General features: G+C 41.2%; 1 protein-coding gene across 2 annotated transcripts in view; it reads left to right on the top strand.

Moving 5' to 3' along the window:
• TTC1 (tetratricopeptide repeat domain 1) overlaps positions 1 to 16,789 on the top strand; it is a 57,991-nt gene that overhangs the window by 2,369 nt on the left and 38,833 nt on the right. The window lies entirely within an intron of this gene.

Raw genomic sequence — 16,789 nt, forward strand, 5'->3', positions numbered from 1 at the left:
GCTATCGTTTGTTGAATGCCTACAATGTGCCATCCACTGACTTAAAATGTTACTTGTGTTTTCATTAATCCTCACAACATGCCTATGAAATATGTACTGTTATTTCCCCTAAGGAAACAACTTGGAGTGGTGAAGTAATTAGCTGAAGATCAAATGCCTAATGAATTGCAAAACTAATTCTCAAATCAAATCTGTTTGATTCCAAAGCCAGAGTCTAATGTAGAATGTAATAACAAAAACATGAGGCCGGGCGCGGTGGCTCAAGCCTGTAATCCCAGCACTTTGGGAGGCCAAGGCGGGTGGATCACGAGGTCAGGAGATCGAGACCATCCTGGCTAACATGGTGAAACCCCGTCTCTACTAAAAATACAAAAAAAAAAAAACTAGCCGGGCGTGGTGGCGGGCGCCTGTAGTCCCAGCTACTTGGAGGCTGAGGCGGGAGAATGGCGTGAACCCGGGAGGTGGAGCTTGCAGTGAGCCGAGATCGCGCCACTGCACTCCAGCCTGGGCGACAGAGCGAGACTCCGTCTCAAAAAAAAAACAAAAAAAACAAAAAAAAAAACAAAAACATCTGTCTTCCTACAAAGCAGATAGACTAATAAAATGTACAATCTCCTGTTTCTTTGCTCTGGGGCCACACCCTTAACTGAGTAAGCCTTCACTTTTGGAGACTGAAGTCCTGCTGTCCTACCTCCTTCTGATTGCACAAGCAAGGTAGTCTCTGAAGAGTTACTGTAATAGCTTCAGTTTGTCTACAAAGAACTTGAATGAGATTATAGTTTATGCCACTAACGCGCTCACTCACTGAACAGGTTGTGATACATTGGTAATGAGTTGAGATAATTAATGTGTAGCCTAAGCCTAACAGTGGGAGTGGGAAGGTAGCCTGGGGTGGGAAGGAGCATCTTCTCTTTCGCTGTCTCATTAGACACTTTTCATTATCAAATCAGTTAGCTTTCATGTGAACGTGTTCGCTTTTGTGCTAGTGTGCGCCACCAGAACAGGAGGAAAAAGGGGCAAAACTGAGCCAAGTTCATAAACTATCACAGCAAATACAGCTCAAAAAAATTAAGTACTGCTCCATAACAGTATAGCAGGTTTCAGGCTTTTTAGAAACACTGATTATACATCTATGTTATAAAGATAGCAATGCTTTTCTGTTACCTTAATATATTTTGCCCTAAAATTATATTAATTTTCTAGTGCCCTCTGGATTTGACAGTTGAATGGTTTGGCTCAAGGTGTCACAAAGTCTGATCCCCACCTCTAATTTAGTAAAGCCTGTTTTGTGTCTCCTAGGCCAGAAAATCATACTTTCAGTTCCATAAATACTTTTGGGATTTTTTTTTTTTTTTTTTTTTTTTAAGACAGGATCTCGCTGTGTCATCCAGGCTGGAGTGCAGTGATGTGATAACGGCTCACTGCAGTTTCAACCTCCTGGGCTCAAGTGGATCCTCCCACCTCAACCTCCTGAGTAGCTGGGACAACAGGCATGCACCACCCTACCTGGCTCATTTTTATGGGTGTTTTGGTAGAGACGGGGTCTCACTGCGTTGCCCAGGCTGGTCTCCAACTGCTGGGCTCAAGCTATCGTCCCATTTTGGCCTCCCAAAGTGCTGGGATTACAGGCGTGAACCACCACACCTAGCCAGGATAATTATTTTTATTGCCTGTAAGTCATATTCTAAGTAGAACAATACTTTCTTTCACTTTTTTTGCTCCTTTTAAAAATTGAGATATAATTTAGTGAAACAGTAGATCAGTTCTCATGTGTAGAATGCAATGAGTTTGACAGTTGTATTCACCTGCATAACTCACATTTCTATCAAGATAGAGAACATTTCCATCATGTCAGAAACTCCATTTGTGTGCTGTATCAGTCGTTCCTTTCCCAACCACACCAGTCTCTGGTTAACCACTCTTCTGATTCCTGTCTCATAGGTGGTTTTTTTCCTGTTCCAGACTTTCATATAAATATAATTAGACAGTAGTATTCATGTTTAAAACATAAATATTTTCTATTTATATATCAAAGTGTTTTTATAGCTAATTTGAAAATTTGTAAGAATATCTCATAACAGTAACATACAGCAGACTAGTCCTGTTATTTAGAGAAATGTAAGCCACTAACTCTACTTTAAGGAAATAGGCCGGGCGCGGTGGCTCAAGCCTGTAATCCCAGCACTTTGGGAGGCCGAGACGGGTGGATCACGAGGTCAGGAGATCGAGACCATCCTGGCTAACACGGCGAAACCCCGTCTCTACTAAGAAATACAAAAAAAACTAGCCGGGCGAGGTGGCGGGCGCCTGTAGTCCCAGCTACTTGGGAGGCTGAGGCCGGAGAATGGCGTGAACCCGGGAGGCGGAGCTTGCAGTGAGCTGAGATCCGGCCACTGCACTCCAGCCTGGGCGACAGAGCGAGACTCCGTCTCAAAAAAAAAAAAAAAAAAAAAAAAGGAAATAACCTATGAGAGTACAGATTGCCTTCAGCTAACTGTGGTACTAATCTGTTAGCTGTTTTTATGCTATTTTGATAAATACCTTTCCGAAATTTTCAAGAAGACAGCAAAACAGATGAAGAAATGTCTTCTGCATATATGGTTTGGCTTTAATAGCTCATCAGGGACAGGATAGTGTTACATTTGAATCTTTTAAAATAGATAAAGTTCAGATAGTTCAACAATGATTAAAAAAAACATAAATGGCCAAAAAGTGTGAAAAGACTTTCAGCCTCATTAATAATAATAAAATATACAAACTAAAACATTATGTCTCATCTATCGGATCAGAACATTGATCTGATGTTGACAAGGAGAGGATGCTGGAACTCATATACTCATGTTGGGAATGTAAATTGTTATGTCACTTCATGGGACACATACCAAATTTTTATGTGAACATTTCTTTAGATAGAGCTATCAATAGACTTCTACAATGATAGAAATGTTCTACATCCTGCACCATGCAGTATGGTAGCTGCTAACTACATCAGGCTGTTGAGCACTTGAAATGTGGCTATTACGGCTGAGAAACTGAATTTTATTTTAATTAATTTAAATAGTCACACTGGGTGGCTCACACCTATAATCCCAGCACTTTGGGAGGCTGAGGCGGGCGGATCACCTGAGGTCAGGAGTTCGACCCGAGACCTGCCCGGCCAACATAGTGAAACCCCATCTCTGCCAAAAATAAAAAAAATTAGCCGGGCCTGGCGGCAGGCTCCTGTAATCACAACCACTCAGGAGGATGAGGCAGGAGAATTGCTTGAACCCAGGAGGTGGAAGTTGCGGTGAGCCGAGATTGCGCCATTGCACTCCAGCCTGGGAGACAAGAGCGAAATTCCATCTCAGAAAATAAATAGTCACACAGGCCAGGCATAGTGGCTCATTCCTATAATCGCAGCACTTGGGAGGCTAAGGCTGGAGGATCACTTGAGCCCAGGAGTTTGAGACCAACCTGGGCAACAGAGTGAGACCCTGTCTTTCCAAAAAAAAAAAAATTTTTAATTAAAAAATTTTTAAAAGCCTTTAAAAATAAAAATAACCACATGAGGCACAAGCCTATAGCCCTACCACTCAGGAGGCTGAGGTGGGAGGATCCCTGGAGCTTGGGAAGTTGAGGCTGCAGTGAGCCATGATCATGCCACTGCACCCCAGCCTGTGCAACAGAGTGAGAACTTGTCTCAAAATGAATAAATAAATAATTTTAAAATAAAATTGTCACATGTGGCTAGTAACTACCATATTGGACATGACAGCATTAACCCTGATTCTCTTGTAGCCATTTATTTCAAGGAAATTATTAGAAATATATACAAAATTATATACATAGATGTGTTGCAGCATCATTCATAATTTTGGAAAGCTAGACAATGTTAAACAGGGTATTTGTAGTATAGTAAATATATTTGGTCCTTGTCCCTGGTTCCTGTTACAGAGCCCCTAAAACCCTTGGAATTTTCTGATAGTGTATCTTCTGTTATTCTTAATGTACCCCTTTTGATAACATCTGAGTTCATCCTAATGAGATAACTTTTAGGGTGTGGCCTATCAATAGCCTAAGGACGGGGCCAGTCACCAAAAAGACTAAGTGATTAGGGGTTTAGAGGGTTGGAACTTTTAGCACCACCTACCGAAATCCAGGAAAGGAGGAGGGTAAGTGCTGGAGATTAAGCTCCATTAAAACTTTTTTCTTTTTGTGTTTTGAACCAAGTCTCACTCTGTTGCCCAGACTGGATTGCAGAGGTGCGATCATAGCTCACTGCAGCCTTCAACCTCCTGGGCTCAAGCTGTCCCCCTACATCAGTGTCCCAAGTAGCTGGGACCACAGGCACCCTCCACCACACCTGGCTAAATGTTTTTGTATTTGAAATGAGGTCTCACTGTGTTGCCCAGGCTGGTCTCGAACTCCTGGACACAAGCAATATTCCCATCTCAGCCTCCCAAAGTGCTAGGATTACAGGTGTGAGCTGCTACGCCTGGCTTATAAAAACTCTTGAACAAGAAATCTGATGAGCTTCCAGGTTGATGAGCACATGGAAGTGTTAAGAGGATGGCACCCAGAGAGGGCATGGCAGCTCTGTACCCCTTCTCCCTCTGCCTTTCCCTGTGTGTCTCTTCACCTGGCTGTCCTATATCCTTCATAATATCCTTTATAATAAACTACTAAGTGTAAGTAAAGTGTTTCCCAGAGTTCTGTGACCCAGTCTAGCAAATTATTGAACCCAAGGACGGGGTGGTTAGAATCCTGTGCTAACTATTCAGTCGGAATCACAGGTCACAACCTGGGACTTGTGATTAGTGTCTGAAGTGGGGCCAGGCTTGTGAGACTGAACTCTTAACCTGTGGGATCAGACACTGTCTACCTGGAGATAGTGACAGAACCGAATTGAATTACGGGACACCCAGTTGGTGTCCGCTGGAGAACTGTTTAGTGTGGAAGAAAACTCTCATCTGTTGTCAGAACTATTGGGGGTGTATAGTAGGAGAGAAAAATATGTTCTTCCCAGAGTATTATTTAAATTTTGTTGTTACATTTATGTAGTATACAATGCAGTTGTTAAAGATAAATCTTGACTGGGCATAGTGGCTCATGTCTATAATCCCAGCACTTTGGGAGGCCAAGGTGGGCACACCACTTGAGCCCAGGAGTTCAAGACCAGCCTGGCCAACATGATGAAACTCCACCTCTACTAAAAATACAAAAATTAGCCAGGTATGGTGGCATGCACCTGTAGTCCCAGCTACTTAGAAGGCTGAGGCACAAGAATTGCTTAAACCTAGGAGGCAGAGGTTGCAGTGAGCTGAGATGATGCCACTGCGCTCCAGCCTGGGTGACAGAGTGAGTCTCTGTCTCAATAAATAAATAAATAATTTTTTTAAAAAAATTTCTAAAGGTGAATCATAGGTATTGACATGGGAAGCTGCCTGTAATATAATGTCAAATTAATTAATCATGTTATACAACAGTGATGATTTCTTTTAAGTTAAACTAAACCTATATGAAAGTATGTTTATACATACGAATTTGAAGGGTACACACCAAAGTATAAGCAGTAAGTAACTTTTGAGAGGTACGATTATTAGGGAATTTTAATTTATATATAATGCGATTTTGTAATATTTGCTTTTTTTACAGTAAGCCTATATTACATTATTCCATTTTAAGAATATAAATAAGTAAAAATTGATTCCTTTACAACCAAATGTATGCCCTACCACAAAAGCACATAAAGCCAACCCCTGAGGATTTGGGAAAGGAGTGCTATTCCGTATAGAGTCTGTGTATTATTAAAGGCTTCTTGTGGACACAACCAAATAACAATAGCCAAAGTCTGTTAATCAAGCTAACCTCACTTGTCCTGTGGCTGGGAAGATAATTCAGCCTCAAGTACAGTGTCACTTCTCAGCAGAACTCATAAATCAAGAGTAATTGAGGAGGAAAGCAGTTAAGATTTGGTAAAAAGCAGGAAAAGCTCTCAATGGGAGTATAGTGTATTTGTGTGTTTATTTCAGCAGTAAATCCTAACTGTTTGTGAAAGCTTAAATGTAGACATGACTGCCCATAGGAATGGAATTTTAGATAACATTTGAGATGTACTAGGTATGTGAAGCAAATAATTGATTCCAAGAGGCTTGGCTAAGGTGAAGGACAGATGTAGCAGCAGACAAGAATTGCAATAACATTATGATACAAAAAATGCTATCTTAGTGTGTTGGAGCTGCTATAACAAAATACTTTAGACTGGATAATTTATAAATAATAGAAATTTATTGCCGGGTGCGGTGGCTCATGCCTGTAATCCCAGCACTTTGGGAGGCCGAGGCAGGCAGATCACAAGGTCAGGAGATCGAGACCATACTGGCTGACACGGTGAAACCCAGTCTCTACTAAAAATACAAAGAATTAGCTGGGCGAGTTGGCGGGCACCTGTAGTACCAGCTACTTGGGAGGCTGAGGCAGGAGAATGGCGTGAACCCGGGAGGCGGAGCTTGCAGTGAGCCGAGATCACGCCACTGCACTCCTGGCATGCAGGAGTCGCCTCGGTGACAGAGCGAGACTCCGTCTCAAAAAAAAAAATTTATTGCTCGTAACTCTGGAGGCTGAGAAGTTCAAGATCAAGGTGCCAGCAATTTCAGTGTCTGGTGAGGGCCTATTCCTTACAGATGGCACCATTTGTGTTCTTACGTGGCGGAAGGGGCAGGGCAGCTCCCTTCAACCTCTTTTATTAGGACACTAATCCATTTGTGAGGATGGAGCCCTTATGACTTAATCCTATCCCAAAAGGCCCCACCTCTTAATACCAACACAATGGGGATTAGGTTTCAACATGAATTTTGGAGGGACACATTCAGACCATAGCGAGTGTTTATAGTATTAGGACCTGTGGCACATACTGCAGAATGCTGGTATTGATTCTATAAGAAAATCACCTTTTATGGACTGCTTGTCACAGTGCAGTTTCTTAGGACTCATGTGTAAATTTCCTAGGTAATTCATATGCACATGCTGAGACTTGAGGACCACTGTCATGGGCTTTGCACAGTCTTCCTCCATTAAATAGCTATTGAATGAATAGCGTCTTTATCTCCCCCATGAGCGCCAATAATTGGCCTTACAAGTTACAGAAATTTTTTTATCACATTTATTCAAGTAATATTTGCATTTCTTCTACACACCAGGCATTGTTTGAGGCCCTGAGGGATATAGTGGTGAACAAGACAGAGAGGGTTTCTGTTCTCTCATTGGGGAATTAGGACAAAATCTTAAGATGAAGTGATGCAGGGTTGGGTTGGAAGGATGGTGCGATGGTTTGAATGTTTCTCCGCAAAATTCATGTTAAACTTAATCCTCGATGTGTAGTATTAAGAGGTGGAGCCTTTAGAAGGTGATTAGAAGAATCAGTATCCTTATAAAGTATACCAATAAAAGACTTGAGGGAACCTTGTTGGGCCCTTCTACTCCCCTTTCACCAAGTGAGGATGCAGAAAGAAGGCACCATGTTGAATCAGAGAACAAGCCCCTTACCAGACACCAGATCTGCTGGTGCCTTGATCTTGGCGTTTCCAGCCCCTACAGCTGTGCAAAATAAATTTCTATTATTTATAAATTACCCAGTCTGTGTTATTTGGTTATAGCAACCTGAGTGGACTAAGACAGGTGGAGAGGACTGCTTTAGACTGACTGGTCAGGAAAGCCTCTCTGGAGAGGTGGCCTTTCAGCAGAGCCTGGGGGAGGGTGGCACTGGGAGCAGCCAAGTGTGTGACCATCTGAGAGGCAAGCATTGCAGACAAAGAGAGCAGTTGAATAAAACCCTAAAGTAACAACAACCTTGGTGTTTTGACATGTTCAAGGAGTGGAAGAGCCTATGGCTGAAGCATAAAGATTAAGGAAGAGAGTGGGCTGATAGTAGGCAAGGGTCTGATTATGGAACAGTTCCTAAGCCATGGTAAAGAATTTGAAGTTTGTTCCAAGTGCGGAAGGAAACAGGTGGATAATGTTAAGCCAGGGAGAGATGGGAGGTATTTACATTTTAATAAGAGAATTCAGTTCTTATACAGAGAATGGAGGGGTATGAGGATAGAGGAGGGACATGAATGGAACATTTGAGACCAGTTAGGCTCTAATGCAGTAGCCCGGGCAAAGATAATAGTAGCTTGAACTGTGGATCTGAAGAGAAATGAATGATTTCGGGATGTATTTCAGAGGTAAAGCTGACCACACATTGCAGTGGATTCGATTGGAGGGATGGAGTGAGACTTTAGAATGATTCCTTTTCTTCAGCTACTGGATGGGTGGTGGTGGCCTTTATTAATATGAAGATGATGAAGGAACTTTGAACTCATCCAGGTTCTGGTCATTTAATTCTTTCCTGCAAACAAACATTTTCATTTGTAAGCCAAAATGCAGATTTAGTCATTTCAGTAGGTTTGCTGCCTTTCACTAGTGGTTTGCAAATGGTATTCATTTACACGTACACATAAGGGATCCAAAAGTCTGTTGCATGGTGAACGTGGATTCAGAATGCATGGGATCTGGGATTTTAAAACATTAGGCTCTGAAAATTTTAAGGATTGTTCTTTAAGGTCATTTTCTCTTTAGGAACCATTATCAAAGCTTAGAAGTCTCAGTTTAGAACAGAAGTTATATTTTAGTCTCTTCCCTCTGTCATTTTTCCTAAATTCCACATTATTTAATCTTTTGGATTTCCATGTTTCTGCCACCTTATTGCATCATTTTCATAATCTAATCAATGTTGTGGCTGTGGGTGTGTTTGCAGGAAATACTCTCTTGATTGCTTCCAAAAAGTTTTCAGTAACTTCTTCCATAGTGGCCTGCATAGTCCTGTTAACTTCGTGAGCAACCTTGCTGATTTTGTTGTTTCCCTTTTCTTTCTTTTTTTTTTTTTTTTTTTTTGAGACGGAGTCTCACTCTGTCACCCAAGCTGGAGTGCAGTGATGCTATCTATGCTCACTGCAACCTCTGCCTCCTGGGTTCAAGTGATTCTTCTGCCTCAGCCTCCTGAGTAGCTGGGGCTACAGGTGTGTGCCACCACGCCCAGCTAATTTTTGTATTTTTAGTAGAGACTGGGTTTCACCATATTGGCCAGGCTGGTCTCAAACTCCCGACATCATGATCCACCCACCTCGGCCTCCCAAAGTGCTGAGATTACAGGCATGAGCCACCGTGCCCTGCCTCCTGCCTCCTTTTCTTTCATTTCTTGTTTTCTTTTGGTTTTTTGTTTTGTTTTGTTTTTTGTTTCGAGATGGAGTTTCACCCTCTCGCCCAGGCTGGAGTACAGTGGCATGATCTTGGTTCACTGCAACCTCCGCCTCCTGGGTTCAAGTGATTCTCCTGCCTCAGCCTCCTGAGTAGCTGGGATTGCAGGTGCCCATCACCACACCTGGCTAATTTTTGTATTTTTAGTAGAGATGGGGTTTCACCATGTTGGCCAGGCTGGTCTCAAACTCCTGACCTCAAGTGATCCACCCGCCTCAGCCTCCTTTTCTTTCATTTCTAATGGGCATCCTTTGGAACTAAGGTGGTCATTTTTACCAACTTCTTAGAGTTACCACTGTTGAACTTAATGCTGTCTACTAACGATTAAATCAAATCCTGGAAGGAGCTTAGATTTCTGATCCCAATTTTGTTTATTTTTATTTTTGTAGAGGCCCTTTCACTTGGCCTCCCAAAGTGCTGAGATTACAGGCATGAACCACCCTGCCTGGCCTGATCCTGAGTTTAAACCAGAGGAAATAAGGGTTGCTGGCCGGGCGCGGTGGCTCAAGCCTGTAATCCCAGCACTTTGGGAGGCCGAGACGGGCGGATCACGAGGTCAGGAGATCGAGACCATCCTGGCTAACCCGGTGAAACCCCGTCTCTACTAAAAAAATACAAAAAACTAGCCGGGCGAGGTGGCAGGCGCCTGTAGTCCCAGCTACTCGGGAGGCTGAGGCAGGAGAATGGCGTAAACCCGGGAGGCAGAGCTTACAGTGAGCTGAGATCCGGCCACTGCACTCCAGCCTGGGCGACAGAGCGAGACTCCGTCTCAAAAAAAAAAAAAAAAAAATAAGGGTTGCTTGCTCTAAAACAGGGGTCGTCAACCCCCGGCCATTTACTAGTACCAGCCTGTGGCCTGTTAAGAACCCAGCCACACAGCAGGAAGTGAGCAGCAGGCTAGTGAGTGAAGCTTCATCTGTATTTACGGCCACTCCCCATCATTTGTATTACTGTCTGAGCTCCGCCTCATGTCATATCCGTGGAAGCATTAGATTCTCGTGGGCTCGTGAACCCTATTGTGAACTGCACATGCAAGGAATCTAGATTGTGGCTTCTTATGAGAATCTAATGCCTGATAGTCTATCACTGTCTCCCATCACCCTCAGGTGGGACCATCTAGTTGCAGGAAAACCAGTTCAGGGCTCCCACTGATTCTCCATTATGGGGAATTGTATAACTATTTGATTATATATTACAGTGTCATAATTATAAAAATAAAGTACACAATAAATGTAATATGCTTGAATCATTACGAACACCCCCTCCCCCACGACCCTGGTCCGTGGAAAAATGGTCCCCCACAAAAGCAGTCCCTGGTGCCAAGAAGGGTAGGGACCGCTGCTCTAAAATATTTGGAATTTAGTGAGGTATGTTTACATTATTTGCTGGTAGAAAATTAAAATGGCATTCAGTATTTCCTGTGTTTATTAAGAAAGGTCACTTTGTGTAGATCAGTGGTTTCCAGACTTTGTTGTGCCTAAGCATCACAGGAAATGTATTAACCATGCAAAGCCTGAGAAGTGTCTGATACCACACACCCACAACCAGGCATCTGCTTTGTTAGCAAGCCTCCCAGGTAATTTCAATACAGGAAGAACTGTGGCCACCCCGTGGGAAACAGATCCAGATGGACGCAGATGACTAAGCTTCCAAAACAAGAAGTATTGACCTAACCCATGCATTGACTGCGTCCAACATCGGAAGAACTGAATGGGTGATTTTCTTTTACCCACATCCATTGATCAAGGTCGAAAAACAACTTGTTGGGCCGAATTTAAGCAGTCCTGACAGAAAATTTATTTCTATTAAATTGTGTTTTGGGAAATAGAATTTTCTGATTTAAGAAACAAGGGACTGTTTCCAAGATTAATTCCTCATAGATCAGTCATTTTTTCCTCAGAAGGATAATACCTATTGAGAGGCAGGTTCTAACTGTGGCTTAGATCTAAAGATTCTTCCCTCATGCCTGCCTAGAGGACACGTAAAGATGACTCGTGGAAAGAACAGATATGTCTTTATATATGTAAAGCAAGTGATATCTGATTTCAAAGAAGACAAAACCAAAAGCTTATTTTTTTAATGATAAGGAATTCCCTTCAGAATAATTTGTAGAAGTGGTGTCCCTAGCTGTTCCAATATTTGCATTCCAAGTGTAGTTTTCTCGTCCCACCTAGATAAGACTAAAGCAGAAGGTTTTGTTGCATTTGCCTCCATTTTCCAGCAATTGAGCAAGTATGTAGCTCTCTTTACTCTCTCTTTTACTCCAGCGATTGATCTCTGGGTACTGTGATTCTTGGGTACTGTGCTTGGCGTCAAGTGTATGTTTTATTTTGTAGCAATTACTTCACAAAACTGCAGAGGGCAGCAGAGAGCTGCTGATAGATTTATAATATGGACATAAGCTTGCTGGAGCGAGAGTCTTGGTTTTATCCGTTTGTCTGTTGAGCACATGCTTACCGTAGGATTATTTAAATATGAGATTATTGTTTAAATGTATTTCATGCAAGTTTTTACTATTTAATAATGATAGGTGGGATATACACTTGTAAGCTCCAAGTCAAGTGTGTTTATGTTGTATTCACTGACCTAAAGTAAAATACCCTACTCAGCCACTGCATTGTTGTCTGTTGAAGAGTGGTTTATTTATAAGAGACTAGAGGAGTACTTTCTAACATTTTGCCTTGCTACCCCAGGATTTTAAATTATATCAGTTGAAGTTCTCTAGCTTGGATTTTTGGGTTTTTTGAAGGGTGGTGTTTTTGTTGTCCATTAAAAAATTAAATTCAAGCTACTTCTAATATTTTAAGCAAGTGAATCAATCCATTTGAAGCTCTTAGCACAATGTCTGGCTACATACTAAATATTATGAGTTTTAGCTCATTGAATGAGTTACACAGCCATGGAATCAGGCATCTTTGGGTAATCTAAGCAGATAGGAGTACTATGTTAGTAAATAGGAAATGATGAGGTAAGATTATAGCCAAGTCATGGATATTTGCTTTACAGGAAGAGTCTTCACTTAGCAATATTAGTATACCATTTTTCATCCTAACTAGCATTTAAAGTAATTTGTCTTCTTTATAGAATATCTTCTTTATGCAAAGCAGTTTATGATGTTTATATCCTTGATTTGCTAATTTTATTCAGAAAGGACACTTGTAATAGTTTCCACCCTTATTTCTTTGTTAGTTAAATGAAAATTAACTCACATATGCTATAGATTCAGGGTAATTCTAGAAATTGAGTTATTCATTCAGCAGACATTTGTTAGTATCTGCAATTAATAGACAAAATTGGCCAGGTGCGGTGGCTCACACCTGTAATCCCAACACTTTGGGAGGCCGAGGCGGGCAGATCACCTGAGGCCAAGTTTAAGACCAGCCTGACCAACAAAGTGAAACCCCATCTCTACTAAAAATACAAAAAAATTAGCCGGGCGTGGTGGCATGTGCCTGTAATCCCCGCTACTCAGGAGGCTGAGGCAGGAGAATCTCTTGAACCCTATAAGCAGATGTTGCAGTGAACTGAGATTGCATCATTGCACTCTACCCTGGGCAAAAGAGCAAAACTCTGTCTTAAAAAAAAAAAAAAAAAAAAGACAAAATTGGTTTGTTTGTTTGTTTTTTTGGTTTTTTTTTTTTTTTATTTTTTTTTATTTTTTTTGAAATAGGGTTTTGCTCTTTTGCCCAGGCTGGAGTGCAGTGACGCAGTCATGGCTCATTGTAACCTCCGGGGATCAAGTGATCCTTCCGCCTCAGCTTCCCAAGTAGCTGGGACTACGCCCAGCTAATTTTTTTTTATTTTTAATAGAGGCATAGTCTTGCTATGTTGCCCAGGCTGAAGTTTTCTTGAAGAATATGGTTTTCTCTGTCAAGAAACTTATAATTCAGCCAGGAAGACATGTAACTATGCTTACGTTTTTATTTTAGGTAGTTTCGTGTTTTATCAGTATACTCTGGTTGGCATGTAAGTGTCGGGGAGCAATGGGTGGAGCCTTCTCTGTGCTGTGTACATTAGCACAGTGCCTGCACATTATGTGCTGTAAGTTTGTTGAAAAACTGTCATTACTGAGGTAGGAGTTTCAAGTCCTTACTGGAGGCTGTATTTAGCTCTTGAAAGACAAAAATTATTTCCCAGGTGAAGAGTTCTATTTTAACTTTTTATTTTTGAAATAACATTTTTTAGAAAGTAGCAAAAAACAGATTCCAGCTTCCCCTAGTTTTAACAGCTTACATAGCTATAGTGAAGTTATCAAAACCAGGAAATAAACATTATTACAATGCTATAAACTACAGACCTTATTCAGATTTCATCACATTTTCCATGAACGTCATCTTTTCTGTTCCAGGACCCATTGCATTTAGTTTTCGTGTCGCCTTAGTTTTCTCTAGTTGATGATAGTTCCTGTGTCTTTTTTTTTCTTTTTTTTTTTTTTTTTAAGAGAGACTAGAATAGCCCAAGCTGGAGCACAGTGGCATGATCATAGCTTACTGCAGCCTCAAACTCCTGGACTCAAGTGATCCTCCTGCCTCAGCCTCCCTCATAGCTGGGACTGCAGACACTTGCTGTCACACCCAGCTAATTTTTTTTTTCTTTTTTTTTTTTTTTTTAGGACATGGGGTTTTGCTTTGTTGCCCAGGTTGATCTTGAACTCATGTGCTCAAGTGATCCTAGCACCTCAAAAGTAATAATAATAATAATAGAACAACCTAAGTCCTGTGGTCCAAGCCCTTGATTCAGTGAGGAAAGGGTTGTTTTTGTTTTGTTTTGCTTTGTTTTTTGAGACCAGGTCTTGCTCTGTCCCCCAGGCTGGAGTGCAGTGGCATGATTCCATAATTCCACTGTAGCCTCGACTTCCTGGGCTCCAGTGATATTCCCACCTCAGTCTCCAGAGTAGCTGGGACTGCAGGCATGAGCCCCCATGCCCAGCTAATTTTTGTATTTTTATTTATTTATTGTTTTGTTTTGTTTGTTTTGAGACGAAGTCTTACTGTGTCACCCAGGCTGAAGTGCAATGGTGCAATCTCAGCCCACTGCAACCTCTGCCTCCCAGGTTCAGGTGATTCTCCTGCCTCAGCCTCCCAAGTAGCTGGGATTACAGGCACCCGCCACCGCACCTGGCTAATTTTTATATTTTTTATAGAGTCGGGGTTTGATCACGTTGGCCAGGCTGGTCTCAAATTCCAGACCTCAGGCGATCCACCTGCCTTGGCCTCCCAAAGTGCTGGGATTACAGGTGTGAGCCACTGCACCCAGCCTAATTTTTGTTTTTCAATAGAGACGGGGTTTTGCCATGTTGCCCACGCTGGTCTCAAACTCTTGAGCTCAAGCAGTCCACACTCCTTGGCCTCCTGAAGTGCTGAGATTACAGGTATAGGCTACCACACCCAGTGAGATTTATTTTTAACATAGGTCTCAAAATGACTATAGATCAGAACTCTGGAACTAAATAACATGTTTTGGAGCAGTGTCATCCTCTTTTCAAATGCCCTAGTTCTTGACACCAAGGGAATTACAAGTGACTTTTTCTTTAGAACTATGAAGCATATAAGTTCTGTGTGTTCACCTTTTTGCAGCAGTTTCTGTGCGTTACTCAGTTCTATTTCCTGCAAACAATTCTTTATTTCCACACCTGTGGAAGACAGTATGGTCTTGTGGTTAAGAGCATGAACTTTGTTGTTTTGTTTTGTTTTGCTTTGTTTTGTTTAAAAGACAGGGTCTAGCTTCGTTGCCAATGCAACTCCTGGGCTCAAGCGATTCTCCCACCTCAGTCCCTCAAGTACTTGGGACTAAGGTGTGCACCACCTCACCTAAAAACATTAACTTGGAAATGTTACATCTGTCCTAGCTCTATCATTTAACTTGGCATAAAATGGGATCATAAGGATTAAATGACTAGCAGACAAGCGCAATCAGGAACTATTAACTATAGCTATTAAGTCAAAATTCAATGAACATAGACCATAAAATATTTCAGGTCTAGAATAGAGCATAGAAGATCTCTTAAAAATCATTTTTAGATACTTGGTTTTCTAAAGGTTGCAAGCGTACATTCCACAATGTTATAGAAGTATGACAACCTCAATTATTTAACTCCTTCAAGTTATGAAGAAAAGTTGTTTGGCTAGGGATGTCGGGGTGAGAGAATTTAGAAAGGAGTACACTGGAAGCTTCTGAGGTTCTGGCAGTGCTCTCTATCTTAATTTGTATAGTAGTTTTGTGAATGTATATTTTGCAACAGTGTACTAAGTGGTACATTTCTGTATGTTTTTCCGTGTGTATTGTACCTCTGGTTGTTTAAGCAATTTCTGATATTGGGGTATTGAAATCTTCAACTAGTGTTGGATTGTCTGTTTCTCCTCTGAATTCAGTTTTTCCTTTATGTTTTTATGGTTCTGCTGTTAGATACGTATACACCTATAATTGTTATATTTTCCCAATTTGTTGACCTTTTTACCATTATGAAATATCCCCTTTTTTGGTCTCCAGTAATATATCTTGTCTTAAAGCCTATTTTGTCTGATAGCACTTCAGCTACTTCTCTTAAGGTTGCTGTTTACACAGTATCTTTTTTTATACTTTTACTTTCAAACTGTGTATGTCTTTGAATGTAAAGTATGCATCTTATAGTCAGCATATGATTGAATCTTGTTAAATCCAGTGTGATAATCTCTGCTCTTTGAGTTGTTTAGTCCATTCATATTTAATCTGCTTATTTATATGGTTGGATTTACATTAGTCATTTGTCTTTTACAAGTCTCATGTATTCTTTATTCCTGTTTCTTTTTTACTGCCTCTTTTTGTATTAGATAATATTTTGTGCATGCTATTATAATACTTTGGATTTTATTAACTGTTTACTTTTAGCTATTTTCTTAATGGTTGCTGTAGGAATTGTAATGCACATCTTTTTATAGTCTACTTTAGTTTTCCGGAATTTTTTTGTTTTTGTTTTTGTTTTTGAGACAGGGTCTCACTCTGTTGCCCAGGCTGGAGTACAGTGGCCGCAATCATGGATCACTGTGGCCTCCACCTCCCTGGGCTCAAGTGATCCTCCCACCTCAGCCTCCTGAGTATCTGGACTACAGGTGCACACCACCATGCCCAGCTAATTTTTGTATTTTTTGTAGAGATGGAGTTTTGCCGTTGCCTAAACTGTTCTCACACTCCTGAGTTCAAGCGATCCACCTGCCTTGGCCTCCCAAAGTGCTGAGATTACTGGCGGGAGCCACTGTGCCCAGCCCTACTTTAGTTTAATACTACTTATTTTCAGTGAACTGTATTGATAGAAGCTTTGCTTTAGCATAGCTCCATTTCCTGTCCTCCACTTTGAACTATCATTGTCATGTACATTATATCAATATATGTTGTAAACCTAACCACTGAGTGTCATTTTATAATCTTTTGTCTTTTAAAGAAATTAAAGAAGAGAGAAAATAACATTAGAGTCTTATATCTGCTTACCATTTCTGGTGTTCTTCATTTCCTCCTGTGGTTTTGAGTGACCATC

The sequence above is a fragment of the Theropithecus gelada genome, chromosome 6 (assembly GCF_003255815.1).
Source record: "Theropithecus gelada isolate Dixy chromosome 6, Tgel_1.0, whole genome shotgun sequence".
Classification (NCBI taxonomy): Eukaryota; Metazoa; Chordata; class Mammalia; order Primates; family Cercopithecidae; genus Theropithecus; species Theropithecus gelada.